At 38.9% G+C, this 15,341-nt stretch overlaps 1 protein-coding gene across 1 annotated transcript in view; it reads right to left on the bottom strand.

Moving 5' to 3' along the window:
- Positions 1-15,341, bottom strand: part of LOC131990124 (zinc finger protein 721-like) — a 463,174-nt gene that overhangs the window by 183,139 nt on the left and 264,694 nt on the right. The gene's annotated exons all lie outside the window — the stretch shown is intronic.

Here is a 15,341-nt window from a genome sequence, read left to right as displayed (position 1 = left end):
CAATGAGAAACAGAGCCTGAGACAACATCAACGCATCCATACTGGAGAGAAACCTTACAGCTGTGACCATTGTGGGAATGCTTTCAGCCGACTACAGAGCCTGAGAAGTCATCAACGCATCCATACTGGAGAGAAACCTTACAGCTGTGACCATTGTGGGAATGCTTTCAGCCGACTACAGAGCCTGAGAAGTCATCAACGCATCCATACTGGAGAGAAACCTTACAGCTGTGACCATTGTGGGAATGCTTTCAGTCTTCTACAGAGCCTGAGAAGTCATCAACGCATCCACACTGGAGAGAAACCCTACTGCTGTGACCGATGTGGAAAAACCTTCTCTCAAAGTAGTCACCTTGAATACCACCGACGCATTCACACTGGAGAGAAGCCGTACTGGTGTGACCAATGTGGGAAAACCTTTTCTAGGAGTTCTAACCTTAAAACTCACCAACGGGTTCACACTGGAGAGAAACCCTAGTGGTGAGACTAAGGCAGGGAAACTTTTTCTCTGAGTGGTAGTTTTTTAGAAAAAATAAAAGATGTTCGAGCATTATTAGTAGCCTTTTTTTCTTTTTAATATCCACATCATACGATTGTTTTAAGCCTTCAATAAAAATAGATTGCTCATTGTGCAGTCGGATTAAAGTTCCTGGTGTTGGTCTGTTCTCTTAAAGCCTCCTGCGACTCCCTCACTGTCACAGGTAGGAAACTCTTTGGGATAGGCTCAATGTTTTATGTGAAACTTTGAATGCCATACCGAAGATTTTTACGGAAAATGTCCAGCTGGAAACCACATCATCCCTCAAATTGTTCTTTGTCCTGAATTAATGAACCAAGAGACGAGATGAAACAGCAGCTCATGCATGTCTAAAGCATTATTTGCGTGTTTTTATACCAATGTCTACATATACTGATTAAAAATAAAATTAAGTCTCATTAACACGTTGAATTATGTTTTTATATCAATTTTCTCCCAACTCTGTTTCACACCATCATCTTGAAGCTGGAAGAATAGGCTAAAATAATCAAACATGCCATAAAAATACATCTAAAACACATTAATTTAATGGAATACATTCAAAAAACACTCTGCATACTAAATAATGCTTCTATATATTGAATTTGATAATCACACAGTGACATTTGTTGCATGAAGCTATATAAACCTGATTTTTAAAATGTTTAATAACTAACTAGAGTAACTAACTACAGTATTGTATAGTTACAAAACTAACTAAAATTATAGTGAAAATGTCCTTCGTTAACATCTTTGTCAACTTTTTTCGTACATAATTCAGCAACACATTGGTAAATATGTTTATTGAGACTGGGATGTCTATATTCAAACCAAAATTCAATACACCTAGAACTGTAAGAGTTAATAACTTTATTGGGGCTAAGATGGATAAGCCAAAGGAAATAAAGCCACAATGTATTATGACCTCTTTGAATCTGCCACCCAACACATAGCCCATTACAGAAAAACTAAAACTAAAGCTTTTCTCTAAAGTTTTGGCTTTTCCACAAGTTTCCATATCCAATTTAATGCATCAACCCTTTTTCAGCAATGGTAAAAAAGAACACCTCAACCAAGTGTAAAGTGTTATTTTCCCCTTTTATTTGTAGATATTTTCAAATTCTGCAGTGTGCATTCCTCAATGTATTTTTGATATATATTGAGTTCATGTAATCTTTTATGTTTAAGGTTTTTTTGTGTGATTTTTGTGTATTCTTATGTGTATTTTTTGTGTTTTTTATGTGTTTTTATATACATTTTATTTGTGTCTGTTTTATGTGTTTTTTAAATTTTAAAGCGTTTTTTTTTTTTTTCATTTGAAAAAAGTGTGTGTGTTTTCGGTGTGTTTTTGTGTCTTTTTTGTCTTTCATAAAAAAAGTTTTTTGTGTGTTTTTATTTGTTTTTTTATGTGTGTTTTGGGTTTTTTTATGTGTTTTTTGTCATTTGTTCTGTGTTTTTATATGTGTTTTTTATTTTTTGCGTGTTTTTTGTAAAAAAAATAAATGAATAAATAAAGTATGTGTTTTTGGTCTGTATTTGTGTTTTTTTTTTTTGTGTGTGTGTGTGTGTGTGTGTTTGTGTGCTTTTAAAATGTTGATACAGTCAGTCAAAATGAGATAATGATCAGGTTATATAGGTGAGGTTGTGCTGAAAAAAATAGCCAAAAATAGTCTCAAAACAGCCCCAAACTCCAAAGGGTTAAAAGAACATTAAAATAGAAATAGTTTGCTCTGATTGGATGATCAGCGTTTCATGGCTCAGCCAATGAGAAGCTGCGGGGGGCGGGGCATAGAGTCAACCAGCAACACAACAGAGTCCTCTTCAAGCGGAAACCAGGACCAGGACCAGGACCAGGACCGGCAGCACACAGCGGAATGGAGCAGAACCAGGACCCGGAGGACTCCAGTAGACCAGCAGCAGGCTCTGATAGCACCGATGTTCAGGTCAGACTTTATTCTGTTGTCTCCATGTTTTCTGGCTTCATGTACAAATGAGTGGGACACATTAAATACTTTGTTTTCCGAGATATTTTCCCACCGCTTCTTTGTGTATTCGGGAGGGGGAGGGGGTCTCTGTTCTGATCAGATTCAGATCAATCAGCTCTAAAAAGCTCCAGCTTTAGTTTCTTTTTCCATCAAATCAAAAGTAGTTTATTGAGCTTCTCCTTCTCTGTGTAACTTTATCAGAATCAGACTCTTCTCTGCTCCCTGCAGATAAAAACAAGTTCTAACGTGTGCGGCGGGAGGCGGGGCTTGACTGGCTGGACGGTCAAGCCCCGCCCATGACAGCACGTCACACGCCAAGCTCTGCCTAGAGTGCACTACGTCATCGTGGTTAGTTCAGGGACAGTCGGGATCTCGGGAACTCGGTAGAAACAGCGCCTGGATGGAGTATTTTTCCCTACTGCTGTACATTTACTAAACGACTATTTGACTGAAGATTGATCTAAAATTTTAATAAAACTTTAGTGAACATAAAAACTGTCTTTGCAATGTCTTTTGCAGCGACATATGTGTTTTTTGCTTTTAATAAATAGGTTTGTCATTGTTTATGTCATTAACGGAAACCTGAAAACAGCAAAATGCAGAGAAGTGAGTGATTATTTTATAGGCTACATAAATTATCATGTAGGCATCATCAATCAGCAGACTGTACAACAATCAAAGAAAGCATTATATAATTGTCATATCTTCCAATGATGTAGGTCTGCATCAGTCTAAAAAACATACCTTGGAAAACTTTTTTTAACCACTTCTCACCTATACAGCGTCATGTCCTGTATTGATGTGTGATAGCCTTTGTTACTGTATGTGCCTGTTTGTGTGGAGTGTATTTTGGGACTTGTCCAGGTAATCAAGTCCAGTCTGTGGTTCTCAGTTGACTGGTTAAGTAAGTAAAAAAGTGCAACCCTTTTCATGGAATATCATAATGATAGATGATTGAAACAAGCCAGTGATAGCAAATAATGCATATAATTAACAAAAGAAATGTTTCTACTATTTCGCAACAATGAACAAACTTCAGATCAAACTATGAAATCTGTTAGCAGTAGGTCAGGCAAAAAAAATAAATACACACATATATAATATGGGTGCAGCATTCATGCAGACCAAGCTATTTGTAAATAAATATATTTATATATATATATATATATATATATATATATATATATATATATATATATATATATATATAAACTTCCTTTTCCAAAGTATGCAGCTTCAAATTATATCAATGAATAAGTGTATGGCATTAGTTATTACCTCGTCAAAAGTGGTGTTTTATTTCAAGAAGTGAGAAAGAGAAAAAAGCAGAATTTGAGATGATTATGACGATGGCCAACAATTCACTCTGCCACTGCTATAACAAACACATTTTCTGTGTGGAGTCTAACCCTGCAGGTGGTAACACCTGTTCACTCTTAAACATTAAGGGTTATGTTGTACAGACGTGCTCTAAATATTATTTATGGTTATAAATTGCTTACTCCACCATGGCATCTCACAACCGTGTCTCTCATTCTTTCTGTCTGTTGAAACAGGAAGGAAGAGAGAGACTGAAACGGCACCACTGTCAGCTCTGTGACAAAACCTACTCAACAGCTGGAGGTTTAAAGGTTCATCTCCGCATCCATACTGGAGTGAGACCATACAGCTGTGACCATTGCGGGAAGACTTTCAATGAAAAACAGAGCCTGAGAAAACATCAACGCATCCATACTGGAGAGAAACCTTACAGCTGTGACCATTGTGGGAATGCTTTCAGTCTACTACAGAGCCTGAGAAATCATCAACGCATCCATACTGGAGAGAAACCTTACAGCTGTGACCATTGTGGGAAAGCTTTCAGTCTACTACAGAGCCTGAGAAGTCATCAACGCATCCACACTGGAGAGAAACCCTACGGCTGTGACCAATGTGGAAAAACCGTTTCTCACAGTAGTAACCTTGAAGACCACCGACGCATCCACACTGGAGAGAAGCCATACTGGTGTGACCAATGTGGGAAAACCTTTTCTCAGAGTTCTAGCCTTAAAACTCACCAACGGGTTCACACTTGAGAGAAACCCTAGTGGTGAGACTAAGGCAGGGAAACTTTTTCTCTGAGTGGTAGTTTTTTTTTTTTTTTTAGAAATAAACATTGTTAGAGCATTATTAGTAGCCTTTTTTCTTTTTAATATCCACATCATAAGATTGTTTTAAGCCTTCAATGAAAACAGATTGCTCATTGTGCAGTCGGATTAAAGTTCTGCAGCTGAAAGAACAGGCCAAAATGATCAAACATACCATAAAAATATATCTAAAAACACATTAATTTAATGGAATACATACAAAAACAGTCTGCACACTAAATAATGCTTCTATATATTGAATTTGATAATCACACAGTGACATTTGGAGCCAGAAGCTCTATAAACCTGATTTTAAAAAAAATGTTTAATAACTAACAGAAACTGTCTTGTGTGGTTACAAAACTAACTAAAATTATAGTGAAAATGTCCTTCGTTAACATCTTTGTCAACTTTTTTCGTACATAATTCAGTGTTTCTATTAGAACATGGAACACATTGGTAAATATGTTTATTGAGACTGGGATGTCTATATTCAAACCAAAATTCAATACACCTAGAACTGTAAGAGTTAATAACTTTATTGGGGCTAAGATGGATAAGCCAAAGGAATTAAAGCCACAATGTATCCATTACAGAAAAACTAAAACTAAAGCTTTTCTCTAAAGTTTTGGCTTTTCCACAAGTTTCCATGTCCAATTTAATGCATCAACCCTTTTTCAGCAATGGTAAAAAAACAAAAAAACATCTCGACCAAGTGTAAAGTGTTATTTTCCCTAATTTGTGGGTATTTTCAAATTCTGCAGTGTGCATTCAGTATTTTATTATTGATATATATTGATTTCATGTAATATTTTATGTTTAAGTTTTTTTGTGATTTTTTGTGTATTTTTGTGCGTTTTTTTAATTTGTGTGTTTTTGTAGTTTTTGTGTTTTTCATGTTTTTTATATTTTTTCATTTTTTTTTTTTTTTTTTTACATTTTTTTGTGTGTTTTATGTGTTTTTTGTAAAAAAAAATAAAGAAAAATAAAGAAAAAGTTTGTGTTTCCGGTGTGTTTTTTAGTGTTTTTATTTGTTTTTTGTGTGTTTTTTGTGTGTTTTCAAAATGTTGATCCAGTAAGTCAAAATGAAAAAATGATCAGGTCATATAGGTGAGGTGTACTGAAAAAAATAGCCGAAAATAGTCTCTAAACAGCCCCAAACTCTCCAAAGGGTTTTAAAAAAACTTGAAATAGAAATAGTTTGCTCTGATTGGATGATCAGCGTTCATGGCTCAGCCAATGAGAAGCTGCGGGGGGCGGGGCATAGAGTCAGCCTGCAACACAACAGAGTCCTCTTCAAACGGAAACCAGGACCAGGACCGGCAGCACACAGCGGAATGGAGCAGAACCAGGACCCGGAGGACTCCAGTAGACCAGCAGCAGGCTCTGATAGCACCGATGTTCAGGTCAGACTTTATTTAATTATTATTTATTATTTCTTTAACTGCAGGTTTTTTCTTGATGCTGAAACAATCTTTGAGTATTTAGTGTTTCCTGGTTTCATCCTGATGAGACTCTGTTGTTGTTTCATGAGTCCTCAGGAGAATCCTCACAGAGAACAATGAGGCTTGTGTCATAGAAAATCTTTAAAGAAAAAAACTTGACGACCAGGTAGATTAGAATTGCAGCCTTGTGCGGGATTTATTTCGGAAACACGGAAAATGAATATGATATCTTTACATGCCTAACTGATTACATATTCTCTATATTTGTGTGGTTAATTAATGATTCAACACTACTCCAGCAGTATAATGAACACAAAAATGAAAATTTCTGGAAAAAAAAATGTATATGCTGACTGATTATACTAATGATAATACGTTTATATTAGACATATGATGATGTTGCTTTAACACAAAAGCTATACTTCGGACAAACACACTTGCGACTAAAAAACAAATGCAAAGATAACTGAAAACCATCACAAAGGTAAAATCACATGAAGATGTAAATGTGTGTTTCTATGCTTATATGTGAACCGGTGTATATGGAAAACAAACACAAGGATAATTGAGCAAAAATCATATGATGTGTATATGTGTGAGAATATGTTAAGCAGTATCTGTTTATCTGTGTATATATGAATATTTATAGTTTTTTTTATAATATGGAATATGAACCTTAGATAAGATACTGTTGGGGTTCAGCCAAGGCATACATGGAAGATTTCAACCCAACTTTGGACCTACATGCCAACAACAAAGCCTGACCCCTGCTCCTTTGTAACAAAGGAAGACCATGAGGGCCGGAACCCCCGTGATGAAATCATGCGGGCCCTTGATGATATCAGGCAGTCACCTGAGCACACGGGAGCTCCAGCTCAGGCCCCATTGGTTGAGACCAGGGAGATCCGGTGATGGCACTGTGGCTTTAAAAGCAACAGCGGCACAGAATTCGGCCTCTTCAATACGACCCCCGGTTGTGTACAGAAGATCCACGGCCGCCGATTTTTTTTTTTCTTTTCTTTAATAGATAACAGTTTCTTAACTCGCAGGACGAGCCAAGTCTGTTACTATAACCTCCATAGCTATTACTGTGTTATTAAACACAGTTGGATCCAAGTAACTTGTGGGAACAAGTTACTGCTACCTGCAGAAGGAAGACAACCATCGCCGTTGCTTCACGAAGGAAGTGTTTTGATTTACTTTCCCTTCTCCCGACGTCTCCAGCTGTTTTTCTCAGTTTCCATAACTGAAACAGCGTCGTTATCCCCGCGGACGCGCGCATAACGGACCTGCCGACAATCTCCACTTCAAATCGCTACAAGCGCGATTCAAGTAAGAGGCTCTCTTTGTCTGGGCAGAGTATAGGTTTATTTTAATTCATAGACCATTTGTGCTGTTGGTATAAATTAACGGACCTCCGAGTCCTAATTACCTTGTGTGTTGCTTATACCTGTATACCTGTACTGTTTTGACTGTGTCTGTGCGATCGCACAGAATATTGATCTGTGTACTACGGTGGTGGTCACTGGCGTGTTGTTAAATCACCGCTCGCAGAGACAATAACTCGCATTTTATCAAGTGAAACAATCTGTGAGGTGGCTGTCGGTAGCACGCTCACTCGCCGTGTTCCACGTGATAAAAGGCGATTACTGTGTTCTGTGACGGTGAGTTTCTCATTCACCCCTACGTCCATTCATTCTCTCTCTCTCCCTCTCTATCTCTTCTTCTCTTACTAACGCTCGTACACACACATTTACATTTACACCCACTGTTGCACGCCGTTGTAAAAGTGGATACGTGCAGACGCTTAAAGTCCGCATCACGTGCGTCGAGGTGGTTCAGTACCGCGACGCCGTGCGGCCAAAGCGTGTAGCACACCCCTCTCTGAGACTGCTTGAGCCTAGCCGCCATTTTGGCTCTTGTTACTGTCTCCTCCCCTTCTCTCTCCCTTGAGACCTCCCCGAGCCTGTCGCCGGCTGTGACGTCATTCTCAGGAATACGTCCGCCATTTTGGCTCTCGCCATCTGGCTCCTCCTCCTCCTTCGCTCTCTCTCTCTCTCACACACACACACACACACATAATCTGAGTGCTTGAAGCCTGGTTTTTGTAACCATTTTTAATAGATGTGATTCTTAGTTTAGGATATAAATGTTGATTTGATTTAAGTTTATTGGTTTAATCAATTTTGCTTAAGTGAAATAAACTTGTTTTGGATTTAAAGAACATTTGTTTGTGATTGTTTGTATAAGTGTTGTAATAACAGCTGGTTGTGAAGGTCAGTGCTTGAATTTCACCCTTCAATGTTCCTATCATAATTATTAATATTTTAGAATATTGATATTTCTTTATAGTGAACACCGCTTTACGAGACTATTTTTCACAGTTTGGTTATTGGTCCCTGTTCACAGGGTGGTGCCCCGATATTAATAACTGATTATTAATAATTTAATTAACATTAATAATTATTACTGTTAAATATTATTATTAAATATTAATTTTAATATTTAATATTTGCCAATATCAAACTTGCTCCTGCCATTCCCAACAATACATAAGATAAGAACAGTGTCAGGCTCTCCAGCAGTCCCAGGCCATAACTCCTCAGGATAGGTGTGATGCAACACAACAGAAAGAGAATCACAATTAGAACTATTACAGTCATGATTGCTGTTTTAGCCAATATGGCTCCAATTTTTCCTAAATTTTGGTCCAGCCAGTCCAGAGACAGGCCACCCTGAGCAGCATTCTCATTTACTTCTGTGGTTAGATTTTGTAATTTTTCCATGGCTTTAGTAAAAGATCCATCAGGTGCTGTGTTATTAGGAATAACACAGTTGGTTGTAATACACATCATTTATTCAGTTAACATTTTTATTTATTGTGATCCACGGGAGTATTGATTCCAAACCCGCTCTAATCCCGGGTTGTCATCATATGTGTCGTAATAGTCCAAATCTTCCTCTGTTGTAGTTACCATAGTTGTCTTTAGTGTCTTTTTCTTATGTGGTGGAGGCCTTGTCACTGGACGTGGTGGCCACTGCCAATAAGCTGCCTTTGTTATACTGGGTGGGACAGTTATTTCCTGTTTCTGATTTGTTTGTGTTGTCATGGGAGTCGTTAGCCAATGGCAGTAATCTACTCTCGGGGTTGTCTTGGTGATCTCAGTTGGGTTGTTATTTCCTTTCTCTCATTCTTTTCCCTCGGGGGATACTTTTTCCTGGTAGGCGGCGGCCTTGGTTTTAATGTAGTCTTCACTTCCTCATTCTGGCCAATGAAATCAGGTTGGGGAGTTGGCTTCTGTTGTGTGTGTGTGTGTGTGTGTGTGTGTGTGTGTCCGGTTCTGTGTGTGTGTGTGTGTGTGTGTGTGTGTGTGTGTGGCTCTGACCTAGTTTGTGGTGCAGTAGTCAAACCTGGCCTTGGTGCTGTAATTATATACACATCTATTTTGGGTGTAGTGACCTCATAGCTAGGGTTAAATGTACGTGGATTAAAGTTCTCATTGATGTATATAGGGGCTGACTAGGATTGGATCTCTCTCACCTGATTTCCACCATCATCAGTAGCTTTAGTTTCTAAAGCATATGTGTGATCTAATTGAACTATTCTTCTGTTAAGTTGGACCATCCACCCTCTGTCTGTGTTCAGGACTTTGATGTTGCACACCTCCCCTCCCCAAGCTGAATCTCCTCTCAGATGGCCAATTGCCCTCCCACACAATACACCATTTCCTGCTGTTGATGTCTCTGTCTCCAGCACCCGAATGTCTCTTCTGATTAAATTGTTTGATACTTCTTGCTCCAAATAGATGACACACACCATGTGCATAAGCCCAGTCAGTGTAAATGTTGGCTATTTTTCCTTTAGTGATTTTGCTTCTGTTAGTGCACGTAGTTCAGCTAGTTGTGCTGAGCTGCTCACAACTCTCTGCTTTGGCAGCTACAAACATGTTTCCTTCCTGTCTCACTACTGCAAAGCCTGCCTGGTTTCCTGTATAGTCTCTGTAACATGATCCATCAACGTACAGTGTCTCCTCTGCATGTGCTGTTGACTCTAAGTCTGGTCTGAGCCTTGTATATTTCATTGTTTCTGCTGTTATGTCTGGGTATGTTAATAGAGGAATGTACTGTAAGCATCTTGCCTGTGTCACTACAAACTTTCCTTGATGTAGTAGTTCTGAGATTGTGTGGTGTGTTAAAATGGTGACTGGGTAACCATTGAGGCTTTTTCGTAGGCATAATGCCTTGGCTGCTATTCCTTGGTAGCACGGTGGCCATCCCTGTGCCACATTGTCTAGTTTTGTGCTGTCATGTGCAATTGGCTGTTTTTGTCTGCCGCTACATGTTTCCTGCATCAACACTGCTGAGGCGTACCAGTCTTGTCTGTTTGCTACATATAGCAAAAAAGGTTTTTCATAGTCTGGTGTTGCTCTGGCTGGTGCATGTTGTAATTCCTGTTTGATTGTTTCAAATGCTGCCAAAGCTTCACTGCTCCAATTTAATGTGGCTTTCAATGTCTGTGTGCCTGCTTCTTTTACAATCTGTCTAAGTGTGGCAGTTAACTCTGCAAAGTTCTCGATCCAATCTGAACTGTATCCCACCAAACCCAGGAATGTCATCATTTGTTGAACTGTTTTAGGACGTGGAGCTTTGCTAACCCCTTCTAGTTGTGTTATAGATATTGCTACGGCCCCGTGTGAAATAGATCTCCCCAAATACTCCACCTGTGTTTCACAATACTGCAGTTTACTTTTTGACACTTTGTGACCTCCCTCAGATAATCTTTGCAATACTTTTATTGAGTCGCGATGACAATCATCAAGTGTCGGTGCACAGATCAGAATGTCGTCTACATACTGGATCAGTGTGCTGTTGAGTGGTATGTCTTCGAGATCTTGTTTCAAAGCCTGATTGAAAACATGTGGGCTGATTTTTAGCCCTTGTGGTAACCTGCTGTATGTCAACTTCTTACCTCTGTATTTGAATGCAAACAAATCTCTCGCGTCCTCATACAGTGGGATGCTGAAAAATGCAGAGCACAGGCCAATAACTGAAAAATACTTAGCATCTGGCGGCACATTAGTCTAAAGTGTGTGAGGGTTTGGTACATCAACTGGCCAATCCTCTATGGCCTCATTTACAGCTCTCAGGTCGTGAACCAGCCAATATTTTGATTTATCAGCTCTGTGTCCTCTCTGCTGTGCTGGCTCCTCCCTTTCCTGATCCATTTCCTGTCTCACACACACATCGCCATGTGTTTTATCTATCTCCTCCTCTAACTCTTGTATTGTAGTCCTCTTCACCTGTCTCTCTATAGCCACATTTGTTGGATCTAATTCACCCCAATATGATTGTGATGGATTCCCTGGCTTCCCCATACTCTCCCGCCTGTCTGTAAAACAGTCTAGTATAGGCCTTGTCTGTACTTGTTCCCTGCGTCTGGTGGAGCTGCAATGACTCGGCAGCCAGGTCTGATTTCTCATTGGTGTCACTCGTGTTTGTGTTGTAAATGTAGTCTCACTGCGTTGTGGTTGCTCTCTGTTTGTGGCCAAATTAATGTCTGATGTCATTGTGTCTGCGCGTCTGACTGGAGAATGTTCTGTTGCATTTGGGCTCTCTGCTGACCTTTTAGGGCTGTTGTGTGTGTGGTTGTCGCTTGTTTGATCTCTGTTGCTTGACTGATTACCCCGTGGTTGTTGGTTATTCGGCTCCTCTAAGCTGTACCCAAATTGTCCGTCAAAATGTATGACGCCTGCCAGCGATGGATATGTTCCTGCAACTTCATTGCTGTTCTGTGACCTGTCTATTTTCTGTGCAAAAGGGAATGAGAACCATTTTGTGTTATTCTTAGATTCCACTATGGCCTCTCTCAGATTTTTCCTGTAACGCACACCTTCTGTTTTGAATAATTTTAGGATTTTCAGTTCCAAATCCCTTTTCTGTTGTCGTTTCTTGTTTTTGTCTTTGTGTTTGTAGTCTTTAATTCTCAACTCCAGATCCTCACACACTCCAACGTCAAATGTGCCGTCTTTTGGCCAGAGAGAGAGAGAGAGAATGACTGACTGACTGACTGACTGACTGACTGACTGACTGACTGACTGACTGACTGAGAGAGAGAGAGAGAGAGAGAGAGAGAGAGAGAGAGAGACTTGGTGTGTGCGCTCTTGGAGCTGTGAAGTTTGTGTGTCGTTTCCTTTATTCTACCTGAGTCTCTACCGAAAGTTAGAGTGATAATTTTCACTTAAGATGACATTTTCAGAAATCACAAGACAATCTGCCAGCACAAACTGCATTAATGTAAGCACTAAAAAAACAAGTTAAACAAGCAGCAGGCAATTAACATTCAATTCCATGTGAAGCATTTAACATGATATAAGTGATGGATTAGAATGCTATTATTGGAAACTATTATGTATACAACTCCGTCAGGTCCTCAGGTACAAGTCAGTGTGGTAGTTGTCCGTGTCATATCATCCTAACAGTTATATATTAATTACATATCAATTAAGTTGCCCTTAATACTCAGAGAGGAATTTCTTCATTTGGCACAACCCGTGTGCAGATTCCAGCTACTACTGAGGATACACTTCCCGTGTATTAACGATTTAGCGCCCCGCAGCTGGTGTCGTCCTCGTTAACTAGTGGAAGCTAGTAGCCTGGAGCTCTTGGCCGCGCCGACTGGCCCGGTTCATTGTAAAACATTTATTTATTTATTGATGTGAATGTGGTGTTTTCTGTGCGTAGGCTAACGTTACAGACATTACAGTTTTTTTTAATCCCCCAGAGAGGGAAAAAAACAATCATTTTGTTGCGGTTGGTCTCCATTCTGTGGCGGTGCGTGAAAGTAACCATTGTGCTGGCAGGGTTTCCCTTCCTATTTCAAAGTATACAGCTTCAAATTATATCAATGAATAAGTGTATGAAATTAGTTAATACCTCATCAAAAGTGGTGTTTTATTTCTTGAAGTGAGAAAGAGAAAAAAGCAGAAGTTGAGATGATGATGACGATGGCCAACAATTCACTCTGCCACTGCTATAACAAACACATTTTCTGTGTGGAGTCTAACCCTGCAGGTGGTAACACCTGTTAACAGTTGAACATTAAGAGTTATGTTTTACAGACGTGGTCTAAAAATAATTTATGGTTATAAATCGCGTACTCCACCATGGCATCTCACCACCGTGTCTCTCTTTCTTTCTTTCTGTCTGTTGAAACAGGAAGGAAGAGAGAGACTCAAACGGCACCACTGTCAGCTCTGTGACAAAACCTACTCAACAGCTGGAAGTTTAAAGGTTCATCTCCGCATCCATACTGGAGAGAGACCTTACAGCTGTGACCAATGTGGGAATGCTTTCAATAAAAAACACAACCTGAGATATCATCAACGTATCCATACTGGAGAGAGACCATACAGCTGTGACCAGTGTGGGAATACTTTCAATGACATACAGAACCTGAGAATACATCAACGCATCCATACTGGAGAGAGACCATACAGCTGTGACCAGTGTGGGAATGCTTTCAATCAGAAATCGAGCCTGAGAGGTCATCTACGCATCCATACTGGAGAGAAACCTTACAGCTGTGACCAATGTGGAAAAACTTTTTCTCACAGTAGTCACCTTGAAGTCCACCGACGCATTCACACTGGAGAGAAGCCGTACTGGTGTGACCAATGTGGAAAAACCTTTTCTCGGAGTTCTCACCTTCAAACTCACCAACGGGTTCACACTGGAGAAAAGCCATACTGGTGTGACCAATGTGGGAAAACCTTTTCTCACAGTTCTAGCCTTAAAAGACACCAACGGGTTCACACTGGAGAGAAACCCTAGTGGTGAGACTAAGGCAGGGAAACTTTTCCTCTGAGTGGTAGTTTTTTAGAAAAAATAAACGTTAGAGCATTATTAGTAGCCTTTTTTCTTTTTAATATCCACATCATAAGATTGTTTTAAGTTTTCAATAAAAACAGATTGCTCATTGTGCAGTCGGATTAAAGTTCCTGGTGTTGCTCTGTTCTCTTAAAGCCTCCTGCGACTCCCTCACTGTCACAGGTAGGAAACTCTTTGGGATAGGCTCAATGTTTTATGTGAAACTTTTGATGCTGAACTGAACATTTTAACAGTTGAATTAAATGGAAAATGTCCAGCTGGAAACCACATCATCCCTCAAATTGTTCTTTGTCCTGAATTAATGAACCAAGAGAGGAGATGAAACAGCAGCTCATACATGTCTTAAGCATTTTTTGTTTGTGTTATTATACCAATATCATTATGTACTGCTTAATAAATAAAATTAAGTGTCATTAACACGTTGAATTATGTTTTTATATCAATTTTCTCCCAACTCTCTTTCTCACCATCATCTTGCAGCTGAAAGAATAGGCTGAAATGATCAAAAATGCCATAAAAATACATCTGTTTAGTTAAATACATTAATTTAATGGAATGCGTTCAAAAAACACACTGCACACAAAATAATGCTTCTACATATTGAATTTAATAATCACACAGTGGCATTTGGAGCATGAAGCTCTATAAACCTGATTTTTTTTATGTTCAATAACTAACTGAAACTGTATTGTATATTGACAAAACTAACAAAAACTAAATAAAAAAAAAACAGTGAAAATGTCCTTCGTTTACGTCTTTGTCAACTTTTTTCATTCATAATTCAGTGTTTCTATTAGAACATGCAACACATTGCTAAATATGTTTATTGAGACTGGGATGTCTATAGTCAAACCAAAACTCAATACACCTCGAACTGTAAGAGCAAACTCACCCTAAAAACTACAGAATTAAATTACAGAACTAAAACTAACTGAATTTGAAAACAAAAAATCACAACCAAATTAAAACTAAAACAGCTGAATTCTGGACAATCTGGAGTCTATGAATGGATTTTTGCTTCAGGCAGGTAAAAAGGCTGTTGCAGTAATCCAAGCGTGATGAGATAAAAGCATGTAAAATGGTCTCTGTGTCTTTAAAAGTTAGCATAGATCGTATTTTAGAAATATTTCAAAGGTGACATTATTATATATTATATTTGGATATTATATTAGACTTTAAATTAGTATTGAAATAAAAGTTTCGAAATACAGTAATAATAATGATGATAATAATAATTAAGGAATGTAGAAACACTTTTACATTAGAGTTAACCCTCTGGATCCACCAAAAGCACCGGAGCACGACTTCTTCATGACGTCAGAACCTAAAAACGTTCAGCAGCATGTTTCCCTGCTGTCAGCTGAACTCTAAAGTTTTGGCT

The sequence above is a fragment of the Centropristis striata genome, chromosome 17 (genome assembly GCF_030273125.1).
Source record: "Centropristis striata isolate RG_2023a ecotype Rhode Island chromosome 17, C.striata_1.0, whole genome shotgun sequence".
NCBI lineage: Eukaryota > Metazoa > Chordata > Actinopteri > Perciformes > Serranidae > Centropristis > Centropristis striata.
Note: the sequence above shows the minus strand (reverse complement) of the source record. Positions and strands in the feature narration are given on the sequence as shown.